This window comes from Bos javanicus, chromosome 7, assembly GCF_032452875.1.
Source record: "Bos javanicus breed banteng chromosome 7, ARS-OSU_banteng_1.0, whole genome shotgun sequence".
Lineage (NCBI taxonomy): Eukaryota > Metazoa > Chordata > Mammalia > Artiodactyla > Bovidae > Bos > Bos javanicus.
Window position 1 is genome coordinate 97990332 of NC_083874.1, and position 13516 is coordinate 98003847.

The window sequence follows — 13516 nt, forward strand, 5'->3', positions numbered from 1 at the left end:
CTGGTGTTTGGAAACTTCTCTCTTTTTAAGACTCCCTTCCTGGGACGGAACTCCGTCCCTCCCTCTTTTGTCTCTTTTTTTTGTCTTTTATATTTTTTCCTACCTCCTTTCGAAGAGTAGGGTTGCTTTTCTGGGTGCCTGATGTCCTCTGCTGGCATTCAGAAGTTGTTTTGTGGAATTTACTCTACGTTGAAATGCTCTTTTGATGAATTTGTGGGGGAGAAAGTGTTCTCCCCATCTTACTCCTCCGCCATCTTGGCTCCTTCCCCTCACAGATCTTCTTAATAGAAGCTTTCAGTTGATGCAATCAATAAAGGTAAGCTCTGTCTCAAATGATTTTGATCCATGTGTTATCTTTGCCTTTCCTGTCTTAACCTAGAGGAAATGAATTTTATATATATATATATTTTTAAAAATTTTAATTAGAGGCTAATTACTTTACAATATTGTATTGGTTTTGCCATACATCAACATGAATTTGCCATGGGTGTACACATAATAACATGATTACTTTGATAGGTACTACTCTAGGAAAATCTTTTTTATTACATTTTGTAATGATTATATGACATGCATAGCTTTTCTAAGCATGAAAAGCATAGTGTTATGTTAGCATATTTAATTATTTGAACTCCCCAGATTGACATTACTGTAAAATGCTGTGAATTCAGTGATTTCCTATTTCTCCTCATGTTCCCAGCCTTGTGAATATGACTGCCTTATCTGACATGAGTACATCAAGTTTGTATATTGTCACCCTGCTTATTTAACTTATTTGCAGAGTACATCATGAGAAATGCTGGACTGGATGAAGCACAAGCTGGAATCAAGATTGCCAGGAGAAATGTCAATAATCTCAGATATGCAGATAACATCACCCTTATGGCAGAAAGTGAAGAGGAACTAAAAAACCTCTTGATGAAAGTGAAAGAGGAGAGTGAAAAAGTTGGCTTAAAGCTCAACATTCAGAAAACTAAGATCATGGCATCCAGTCTCATCACTTCATGGCAAATAGATGGGGAAACAGTGACAGACTTTATTTTTGGGGGTCCAAAATCATTGCAGATGGTGATTGCAGCCATGAAATTAAAAGACATTTGCTCCTTGGAAGAAAAGTTATGATGAACCTAGACAGCATATTATAAAAGCAGAGACATTACTTTGCCAACATAGGTCCATCTAGTCACAGCTATGATTTTTCCAGTGGTCATGTAAGGACGTGAGAGTTGGACTATAAAGAAAGCTGAGCACCAAAAATGGATGCTTTTGAACCCTGGTGTTGGAGAAGACTCTTGAGAGTCCCTTGGACAGCAAGGAGATCCAACCAGTCCATCCTAAAGGAAATCAGTCCTGAATATACATTGGATGGATTGATGCTGAAACTGAAACTCCAATACTTTGGCCAGCTGATGCAAGGAGCAGACTCATTTGAAAAGACCCTGATGCTGGAAAAGATTGAAGGCGGGAGGAGAAGCGGATAACAGAGGATGCTATGGTTGGATGGCATCACTGATGCAATGGACATGAATTTGAGTAAGCTCTGGGGGTTGGTGATGGACAGGGAAGACTGGAGTGCTGCAGTCCATGGGGTCACAAAGAGTTGGACACGACTGAGCGACTGAAGTCAACTGAACCGAACCTGACATGACTCTGTACGATATTTTTTTTTTTCTTTTTTACATAGCTTCTCTATGCAATTCCCTAAAGTTTTAGGAGAGACAAACCCTACTCGAATTGGATTTTGAGAAACTGGGAATTTGTCAGCAATATAATCTGAAATTCTGGGTCCACATTCTCAGTTAATACTATGAAGAATCTATCTCTATCTCTTGGTCAGGTGACTTGGTTTGCCTGGGATAGTCCAGATCCATTTTGTCCTTCTGGAGGCCAGTTTTAGCAGCTCTCCTGGACAAAAGTGTTTTCCTCCGGATGATGATTTTTGTGGTCACCCTACTGGTCCCTGAATTGGTCTTGTACATATTTCACCTGTGGCTGTGAGATGGGCTGCAGCCATTCTAGTCTGGATTTGTAGTGGCTCATGGCAGCTTAGTCATCGTGGTAGAAATCCTTCTAGTAAGTGGGTCACCTGACCTTAGTCAATTATTTTGGCCAGATGAATGGAGTGTGCTCACTAGGAGGTCTCAGTTCCTGATGAAGGTGGTGGCAGGGAGATGGTTTTAGCTGTACCAAAACCATAAAGACTGAGACGTTTCCTCAAAGCAAAATTTCCTGCAGAGTGCTATTTCTAGAAGGGTGGAATGGACACCTGGTAAGCAAAAATTATGTTTTTTGAAAAAAAAAATTGTCTTCCCACTGTCAACTGGAATTCCCAAAGACATTATCTTTTCTTTTTTCCACCATAGTAACTTTTTACCTATTTCTCCTCCTCTCCAGAGACTGTTTCCTTTTGTGTTACTGACCCTCGCGTGTTGTCTTCCTTAAGACGCCACCCCATCAGTGTCTGTCTCTACCATCATTTATCTTCTCTATCTCCATCTTTCTACCACTAGTCACTTTCTTGTGATGTAAATACATAGTCAACATTTTATATTAAAAATCCCCTGGATTTAATGTCACATTTCTGCAATTATTGTGGTTTCCTCCCTCAACTAATGTGTAATTCATGTATTTCCATTTACATCTGTCACCTTCCAACACATTTTGATTGGCTCTCTATAAGGTCTTTTTGCTCTCTATAAGGTCATTAATAAACTTCTTCTTTGCTCTCTACAGGTCGTTAATAAACTTCTTGAAAAATTGAGCCATGAACTTGGCATCATGGATTACTTCTCTACCATGAAGCCTGTCTTTCTTTCCATTTTCCTTTATCTTTGTTCATTCCATTTCTTTGTCCTGGGTGGGCTCGCTCCTCTACTTCTTCAATTTGGGTCTTGGTCCGTTTTCTTTCTTACCTACATTTCATGCTGACTTTCATTAGCTTCACTTATTCTGATATTTTTAGCTTTCATTTACATAGTATTTCCAAGTTTATAAGCCTAGTCCAAAACTTCCTCAGAGCCTCATATTAATATATTTGAACTGCTTGCTGGAGATCTCCACCACAATGTACTTTTGACATCTTGAATCATCATTTTCAGGATGAATTTACTATCTTGCCTCCTAAGTTAACTTCTCCTGAGTCCTTATTGTCGTATCTTCTTACCTTATTGTCTGCTTTGTTACTCACCTGTGAAACTTGGAATATTTGCTTAGTCAAGAAGATTGACTTTTTACTTGTGTGTGTGTTTCTTTCAAATATTCCTTGTCTACTAATAATTCCTACTGTTATACCTTTATCTTAGGATTTCAACTCTTGCTATGCTATTTCAGTTATCTTTTCTTTGGGATCTCTGTTCTCAATTTTGTTTACTTCAAATCCATCTTCCATGATGGTGAATATCATTTAAGACCCATCCTAAACCTGCACTGCTCCTGCTTTGAACACTTCAAGAGCTCCTCACTGTCTTCCGTGAATAATCCCAGTTCAGTTCAATTCAGTTCAGTCACTCAGTCATGTCCGACCCTTTATGACCCCATGGATTGCAGTATGCCAGGCTTCCCTGGCCTTCACTATCTCCCAGAGCTTACTTAAACTCATGTCCATCAAGTCAGTGATGCCATCCAACTATCTCATCCTCTGTCATCCTCTTATCTTCCTGCCTTCAATCTTTCCCAGCATCAGGGTCTTTTCAAATGAGTCAGTTCTTTGCATCAAGTGGCCAAAGTATTGGAGTTCCCAAGGCTAGGCTTTATCTGGTCTGAATACACACCATTTTTTTTTTCATTTTGCTTTTTAACTTGCTTATCCATTTATATTACATGAAAAACATGGGCAATAAGGAGAATTGAAAGATAAAGGCATTACCTGGATAGGATGGGAGTTGAGGGCAAGTAGTTTCCCAGTTGGTTTTTTGTAATTATTCACAGATAGTCTTTCACAATTTATTTGATTCAAGAAAAAAAAAAAAAAAGGATTGGGACAAGAACATCAGGTAAGGTTTTAAAGAGGAGTTGAGAGGGCATTTAGAAATAAAGCACTATTGTAGTCAGAGCTCAGAGAAGAGAGTATCATCCTTCACTTTCCAGGAAAGAAGGTAAGGAGGTAATATGGTCCATGGGCAAAATTAGTGGGAGTTTAAGAAGTTGGCTATCTAGATTTTATAGGATATTTTAAGAGTTATCCCTTAGCTCATGCCAATTTCAACTTACTAATTTTGCAGTAAAAGAAGTCAAGGAGCAAATATCTGTGCAGGTTCCTGGATTTCTCCTTTCTCTTCTAGCGTTGCTAAGAGGACCTGTAAGGAGGCAGATGAGTCAGTGCTTTTCATGCCGCTGTGTTCGCTTCTCTGCTGTAGGGTTTTCTCCTTGACTAACGGCTGCCCTAAGTTGTTTTCATGTTGATGAATTGATTCACAGTAATAAGACTCTGAAGAGATGGATTTGTAAACCAAAGTCTGGCTTATTTATAAAGCAAGATCCACCTAGGGCTATTTATAACTAGAACCAGCTGTCTTCTCAGGACACCAATCTTTTGACAGCAATATATGTGGGAAACTCAATTTGTTAATAATTGATGGCTTTGAGAAGCATAGAATCGGCCAGAGCAAGGGAAGTGGATGGATTTAAGGAACATTTCCTTTAAGTTGAGATAGAGCCTGAAGGAATTATACCTCTAGACAATAAGGGTAGATGCAACAGGTAATCAGTGCCTGTCATTCACAGTCAGTGTCTCTACTCTCCAGGCCAGTTCCTCATAGACACTGGTAAAGTTCTTATTCTCTCTCTTCCCAGCATTTCTGCTGAGAAATAAGAGTCCATTAAGGTCATATTTTCACCCCCAGGACTGATCAAATACTACTTCAATATTGGGAAGTAGATAAAATTGTCTAAATGCATTTCACATAATTTTTCCTAGTCCCTTTATTTTTACTTAACTTTTAAATAAATCCCTTTTCTCAAGTGCTGCTACTGCTGCTGCTAAGTCACTTTAGTCATGTCAGACTCTATGCGATCCCATAGACAGCAGCCCACCAGGCTCCCCTGTGCCTGGGATTCTCCAGGCAAGAACACTAGGGTGGGTTGCCATTTCCTTCTCCAATGCATGACAGGGAAAAGTGAAAGTGAAGTCGCTCAGTCGTGTCCGACTCCTAGTGACCCCATGGACTGTAGCCCACCAGGCTCCTCCATCCATGGGATTTTCCAGGCAAGAGTACTGGAGTGGGGTACCATTGCCTTCTCCGAGTGACCTGCTGTTATTTGCTATTTCCCTCTCCTGGTTTTTGTATTTTAAATCAAGGCCATAAATCAAAATCAAAATCAGCTTAAACAGATGATGAATTGCTGACGATGGAATATAATGCATATCAGGGAAGATAAAAACTGTGCAAACATGTCCAACTTTTACTTTGAACTAATTGGGAAATTTGGAACAAAATGAAATAAGAGTTTGGGAGAACTTTATGGAGAAATTGGGGATGCTTCTTGGGTTAAGGTTAGGGAGTTGTTAAGGTAGGGGAAGGAAGAGTGAGTGGAAGTAAGAACACAGTGTGTCATAGTGTGGAAGTGGATAAGGGACAGAAAGAAGAAGCAAGACGGGGCTGGAGTAAGGTACCAGGTCATAGTACAGCGCGAAGCAAAGTGTCAGAGGTACACGGTCCAGTGAAAGGAGAGCCTTAAGCGCAAAGCAGAGACTATGGACTGTGACTGACTTTGAGTGAGAATGACAGCTTCTGACATGCTTTAGGAATAGTGGTTTGATAGTAATATGTTGAAGGAATTTGGGAAACAGGGACAGTTGGGAAGAACAATCAGATTGTTGATCTACCTAAGGTATGGTCTAATTTGGATCTGAGCTATAAGAATGGAAGGAAATGGGCAATTCAGATATTTTGCAATAAGCATCAAGACTTAAGTTACATATTATATGCAGGGGGTGTAGATATTAGAATAAAGATTAAAGATTTTAAAATGTGCAGTTTGAAAATGCCAAGAGGAGCTGATCTTGGGATCTGGTGTGTTTCCATAGCTGGCAAGACATAGAAGAGAAGGGATCAAGTGGGCAACTAGAAATATGAAATCAAGGTACAAAAGGTTAAGTCTGGGGATGTATTTGGGAATTACATGCATACAGAATTACATTAGTGAATGAGAGGCCATATCAATGGTGAGGTGGGAAGAAGGACATCATCATAGACTTTAGATAGATGTTGAAGACAAGGTGCTTTAGACAAAAGGACTAAAGAAATAAAACACTTATTGAGCATTTTCTATATGAATGTCCTACTCTAAGCATATCAATTGTATTAGTTCATTTAATCCACATTATGGGAAAGCAAAGTGAAGCACTAAGAAATGAGTGCAGTCTTGAAAACCAAGAGATTTGAAGTTTGATATTTTTACTAAATGCTACAGAAAAGTGAAAATAGATGGAGAAAGTTCATTGTTGTATTTGAGGTAATAGTTTCATAAATATCAGTACAAAAAAACAAATTTCTTAGAAATAAATGGGAAATATCTAGAAGCAATGTAAAGAGGACCTCTATATGATGAGTCTGGCATTGAATAGAAGAATAAAAACAGGATGAGGGTCAAACTATGAGTTTCTTGAACAGAAGATGTTTAAATATAGTTAAAGGGAGATGAGTAAAAATACAAAAATACATAATATTGCAGATTAATGAAGGGAGGGAGCTCTCATGAAAGCAGCATCCTGGGAAATAGGAAAACAAATGAAGTCCAGAGTACAAGTGGAAGCATTAACTGCAGGAGGAGAAGATGTGTTCTTGGTTAGTTTTATGAGCTGATGGTGTAAGGAAACCTGGTAATTAGATAATTCTGTGACAACTAATGACATGAAGAGCTCTCAAAAGGGCTTGCTTAAATTGTCTTCTAGTAGAAATGAAAGAGGAGAGTGAAAAAGTGGGCTTAAAACTCAACATTCAGAAAACTAAGATCGTGGCATCTGGTCCCATCATTTCATGGCAAATAAATGGGGAAACAATGGAAACAATGAGAGACTTTATTTTTTGGGGGTTCAAAATCATGGCAGATGATGATTGCAGCCATGAAATTAAAAGATGCTTGCTCCTTGGAAGGAAAGTTATGACCAACCTAGACAGCATGTTAAAAAGCAGAGACATTACTTTTCCAACAAAGGACCGTCTAGTCAAAGTTATGGTTTTTCCAGTGGTCATGTATGGATGTAAGAATTGGACTATAAAGAAAGCTGAGCGCTGAAGAATTGATGCTTTTGAAGTGTGGTGTTGGAGGAGACTCTCGAGAGTCCCGTGGACTGCAAGGATATCCAACCAGTCCATCCTAAAGGAAATCAGTCCTGAATATTCATTGAAAGGATTGATGCTGAAACTGAAACTCCAATACTTTGGCCACGTGATTCGAGGACCAGACTCATTTGAAAAGACCCTGATGCTGGGAAAGACTGAAGATAGGAGGAGAAGGGGATGACAGAGGATGAGATGTTTGGTTGGCATCACCAGCTCAATGGACTTGAGTCTGAGTAAACTCCGGGAGTTGGTGATGGACAAGGAGGCCTGGCGTGCTGCAGTCCATGGGGTTGCAAAGAGTTGGACACGACTGATTGATTGGACTGAACTGAACTGAGGAAACACAACCAGACAGTACTGGGAACTAAATAAAAAATATTAAGGAGTAAAAGGAGAAGATGAGGCAAAAGAAGGAAACTAATGTTCATTGAGAATCCACTTTGTGCCAGGTGCTGTGACAAGAGCTCTGACAGATTGGGCACTGTGAGTCTTTAACGCATATGTTTTGCAAAATTGCATGTCTTCCTTCAGTCTTTATTATTTTGCCTGGGACAATTTGTCCTCTCCTCTCCTCTCCTCCTCCCATATTTTTATTTCCTGTTGACTTCAGCTTGACTTATTTTCCTCTGTAAGAAGAATTCCGCTCAGGGTGAATTCCAATTTGGATGTTCTATGTGTAAACATAATCTCATATACAGCAATTTCCTTGTATTTGAAATTTGCATAAATATTCACACTTTGGGGGTTCTCCATCATCCGTTGAGTAGAAGTCTTCAATCTCCGTAATGCATGCTTTAAATTACTTTATGTCTGTTGAAATGTTCATGTTTTATGGAGAAGTAGAAGAGTTCTTATTCTCAGGCAGACTAAAAGAATTATGCTCTCTGGAATAAGAAAGAAATAATATTAAGTTTATTATGTACTTGACAGAATTTTACCTGGTGTCTTTATCATCTTGAAAATGATAGAATATCCAAGAGCTTTTTGATAAAATAGCACTAGGCTATCAATACGCAGTAGACTATTGTTATATTCATATTTGTTTTCTGTCTTTCACCCTTTTTAGCTGACCATTGAGCACTGGGAGCTTCCCATATATTTGAGCATTAACTGCTTAAGCTGCCTTGGAAGTAGGCAGATCGATGGTAGGGAGACTGGTTTTCGGATAATCAATGAAAGGGTTTTTAATGCTCAATGATAATTATGTTTGGCTATTTTTGTCTCCTCTGAGCCCTGGCAAGCAAGTATTGAGGGTAAATTTCTAGCCTTAGTTTCCCCTAACATTGCTCCCAGTGATGGCTCTGTTAATAGTCCTTAGCAGCAATTAAACATATCTGGTTTTGGCCATAGGGTTATCAGAAAAGTGTGAGTTAATATAAATACAGTAAGAACTATCAGCTAACAGTGTGCCCCTTACTGCTGTTAGATTAGCAGCAACATGTTTCTTTGGCCAGGCCTAGGATTTTAAAAAGTTACTTTGTATATAGAGTCCTCCATTAAAGAATCACAAATCTAGACTCCTCCATTAAAGATTCCTGTTCAGTATATCTTAGAACCTTTGAATATGTGTATTTTGAAGAATCTTCCTTGCAGATCTTGAAGTATTACAATTATTCAAGTGAAATTTTATTTTGCACAATTCAGAATGATGGGACATTTTATAAACTTTTGGGTAGTGTTTGTCATCTTCTAGTCATGATAAATTTCTTAGACAATTGTTAACTTAATGTAAAACACTTTCTAATTGTATCAGTATTACTGTTTGTGTTACTTTTTGGAGTTTACTCACTGAGACTTTTTGAATTCTCATCCAGAATAGTAAAAAAAAAAAAAAAAACTTTATAAAATGAAAAATAAAACAGTTGCGATAGAAGATAAGCTGAGGTGCTATAATAAAGAAAAACAAAAGTAGGGACCCAAACATGGTAGAAACTTATTTCTTTCCTATATAAAAGGTAAGAAACCAGCTGATGCATGTAAATGATTATGATTTAGCAGGACATTTGAGGACCAGGCTTCCTTTGTCTGATCCATCAACCATTTTTCAGGATGTTTTCCTTTGTCTGTATGGACAGAGCTGTGTCACCAGCATCATACCTGCATTAAAGGCAATAGGAGAGTGAAAGAGAGGTTGGGCAATTTCTAACAAGAATGTGATCTGGAAGTCACAGTCATCACTGATGCCCATCTTCTAATGGCCTAAGAAACCACACCAAAAAGAGTGATGGCTGCTAGGAAGCACATGGTAGTCTCTTTCAAAACACAGAGGCAAATTAATAACCCATGGACCAGAAAGTTTGAAGAAGTGAGAAGATATAAAATCATTAGGGGGAATGTAAGCCATTTGTAAACTGGAGAAATGGGAGGCCACTGTTAACATATAGTGTGTTTTTTGTTTTTTTTTTTCTGGCTTGTGGGAAAAAGTAATACTGAAAAATAAACCACTTTACAATCCTTGCCGGTCCATTTACAGAAGATGCCTTAGTGCTTAGCATTCACAACCTCATTTTTTTTTTCCTCCGGACAATGGGCTGGAGACTCTGCTTTGATTGTGCTTTGAATCCATCTGAATTATAATAACTGGAAAGTATTTTCAGCCTTGTTCAATTCCTGAGAAAGGCAGAGTGACTATTTTGACAGTTTAAGTTTAAAAAGCCAGTAAAAATTTCCCATAAAGCAATCCCTACAGTTAAAACAGTTTATCACTTTGCATAAAGGAGCCAAGATTAAGTCTATAAGGAATTTTGAAAGCATTTCCTTTAAAGTTAGGGAATAAAAACACAAGTATAATTCAATAACTTGCATCTTAACCTGTTTTCTTTCTCTTGCAATAGGGCTATCCTCACTTAGCTTTTGCTGTGTAGTTGTTGAGAATGTTCCAGGCTTCTCTGGCTTAGAACACATATAAACCTTGGTAGACCATAGTGTGTTTTATAGTCATTCTTGTGGTATATTAGCCTTAATGGCTACAATAGTTCTTCTTTCACTTTTCGCCACTATGAACATATGCATGCCCTTATGACTTTATTTTGGAGAAGGCAATTGCACCCCACTCCAGTACTCTTGCCTGGAAAGTCCCATGGACAGAGGAGCCTGGTGGGCTGCAGTCCATAGGGTCGCTAAGAGTCGGACACGACTGAGCGACTTTACTTTCACTTTTCATTCTCATGCATTGGAGAAGGAAATGGCAACCAACTTCAGTGTTCTTGCCTGGAGAATCCCAGGGAGGTGGGGGGGGGCCTGGTGGGCTGCCATCTATGGGGTCGCACAAAGTCGGACACGACTGAAGCAACTTAGCAGCAGCAGCATGACTCTATTTAAGGGTCTTAACATTCATAGCAATATCACTGATAAAAAGACATCTTTTAGTTTGCATAAAAGTACTGATTCTTGGTGTTTGGAGTCACTAGTTGACAATGAAGCCAGCTAGTTGTCAATCTGATATATAAGTCTCGTATGTCTTGCTACATGCTTAGAATTCTTGGCTATAACCTGTATTTTCCCCTTTATTATAACCAATTTACTTCTAATAGTGAAGATGGAAAAAGACAACTCTTCATCCTAAGAGCCCTGAGCAGATGTTTGTAGCAAACTTGAGAACAAGACTCCTTGATACCTGGCTGATCTCCTTATTTCAGTATGTACAACTCATTTAATTACAGTACTAGACAAGACACAGCACAACTCACAAAGATGGATAACTTGATTACATTCTATAATTTTCTTGACTTGATGAGTGTTGGCAAAGGCAAGGCATTAGGCTCACTGTCTGAGGCATCAAATGTCATAGTGATAATGGGGTTTGGGACCACGTGTTTCCTTTGGTGACAGGTTGCCACATGCTGTTCTGTGGTTTTAGCCTGGCACTTGGAAGAGATGAGAGAAGGTTGCAAAGAGGTGAGAAGTATATGAATCAGTTCCTGGGGTGCCCTGGGGCTCAGGAGAAAATGACTTGAAACAATTCCAGCTCTAGCTTTTTTTGTTCGATCAATTCCCAGCTGGGCTGTGACAGAAGGCAGATGATAAGAAAAGAGAGGAGAGCAATAAAGTGCAGCCACTTTTATAGAAGAAGAAGTTTTCCAGAGGAAAAAGTGAAAAGGAAGTAAAGGACTGCAGGGTAGGAGGGGAGAAACAGAGCTTGCTTGCAGGAGGGGAGAGGGCAGTAAAACCTCTCTTCTAGCATCAGTAGTAACAGCTGTGAAGAAGCTGAGACAGGTAATTATGTCCAGTGGAAAAGGGTTTCATCATAACCATACACTCACTATATTATGTAATGTGTGCATGCTCAGTCATGTCTGACTCTTTGTGACCCCTTGGACTGTAGCCCACCAGGCTCCTCCGTCCATGGGATTCTCCAGGCAAGAATACTGGAGTGGGTTGCCATTCCCTTCTCTGGGGGATCTTTCTGACCCAGGGATTGAACCCACATCTCCTACCTTGGTAGGTGGATTCTTTACCACTGCGCCACCTCGGAAGACTCAGTGACAATGAAGAACTGCCTTGGTCAGTTGAAAATGAAGACAAGACCTTCCCAACTGCCATGCAAGCTTAATACAGTCATTGAAAAGGCGGGATGATTTCTACAGGAAACAAAGCAAGTGGGAACCCCCCTGGGGCTCCTCAGTCTTAAAAATGAGAAAACATCATTTTTATATCATTTAATTCTTATGTTAGGTGTATTTTTAATAACGGTTTCATGGATGCGGTATAGAGCACCAGCTTGATTTTACGTGTTTTGAGGGCAAAGCTGGAGTGCTTCTGCATTTGCCATAAGCTGAAACTTTGCTGGACACATGGAGGCACATGTGCACTTGTAACTGGTAAGACCAAAGTGTAGAAATTCAGGAAGTTGTAGCATGACTAATGTACACTGTGCTTCTGTCATTCTGTGACTTTTAAAAAAATGATCTTTGGAAAAATGGGATACATGTTAAAGTTCAGAGTAACCAATAATAACACTTAAAAGGACACTAAGTTAAAGCATATTTAAAAAGAATTAAGGCAGTATTTGAAGAATATCCTTTAGTTCACTTCAGTCGGTCAGTCGTGTCTGACTCTTTGCGACCCCATGAATCGCAGCACCCCAGGCCTCCCTGTCCATCACCAACTCCAATGGACCAATAAAGGAAACAGGAATATTTTCATCTTTTTTTTTTTTTTTTTTTACCCCCTTTCTGGAAAGGTGATTTTTCTAGTATGCTCTTGGTAAGTCAGAATGTTAGGGACATACCTGAAATTTCTAGGTTTCTTGGGGGAAAGCAACTGATAAGTGGTGTTTTGCTCTGAATTTTGGTAGCACAAAGGAATGACCCCAGCTTACAGAAGACAGAGAAGGAAACCGAGTAGAAGATTCATGTTCAAATAAGTGTGGCCTTACTGCCGCCTGACCAGGAATATTTCAGTTTTGTAGTAGTTTTAATGATGGCAGAATCCAGGTTATGTTACAGGATTTAAGAAAGTAGCTATATCACTGCTTACTTTCTTTATATTAAAATACTAAATATACTTCAAAGTTCTCAAAGTCTTTGCTGGAAACATAGGAAAGGCTTCCAAGCCACAGAATTGTAGTGTGGTAACTTGATTCTTTGTTTGATCCCGTCCCATCCAAAGACTTAAGAAATGTGTGGTCCTCAGCACAAGGTGTGTGTGTTCAGTAACTACTCTGTTTTGTTGACTAGGTGTGACGCAGTCACCTACACAATATACTTTGCACCCTGAACACAGGTTTTTTTTTTTTTTTTTAAAGTTACAAGGCTGTTAGCATTCTATCTCTGTGTTTATCCTGTGTTCTTTACTAATACAGTAAATAAAGAACATTTTCCACATCTATGAGCCCCGCCCCCAAGGAACCAGAGTATGGATTAAAACTGAGGCACAACCTACTAGTGGGTATATGTATACCTCTATTTAATTTGTACTGAGAAATACTTCAGTGCTTGAACTTACTGTCCAGTGATTATTTTCTTGACTATTACTGTAATTTTGAAAGAATGTGTTTATTGCTAAGGAAAACAGACATTTAGGAGCTTAAGACTCTGAAGAATTAGAAATGGAGGTAATTGAGAAATTAAACTTTTATTTTAAAAGCATACACTTTGTCCCATAAAAACTGAGCTTAGTTAATTCCTTCAGCATTAAGAAGATTGCCAACAAAATAGTTTTGCTGATAATTTTTCAGATTCTGAAATTTTATCTATGTGTTTCATCTTTATTAATCTCCAAAAAGATTTACT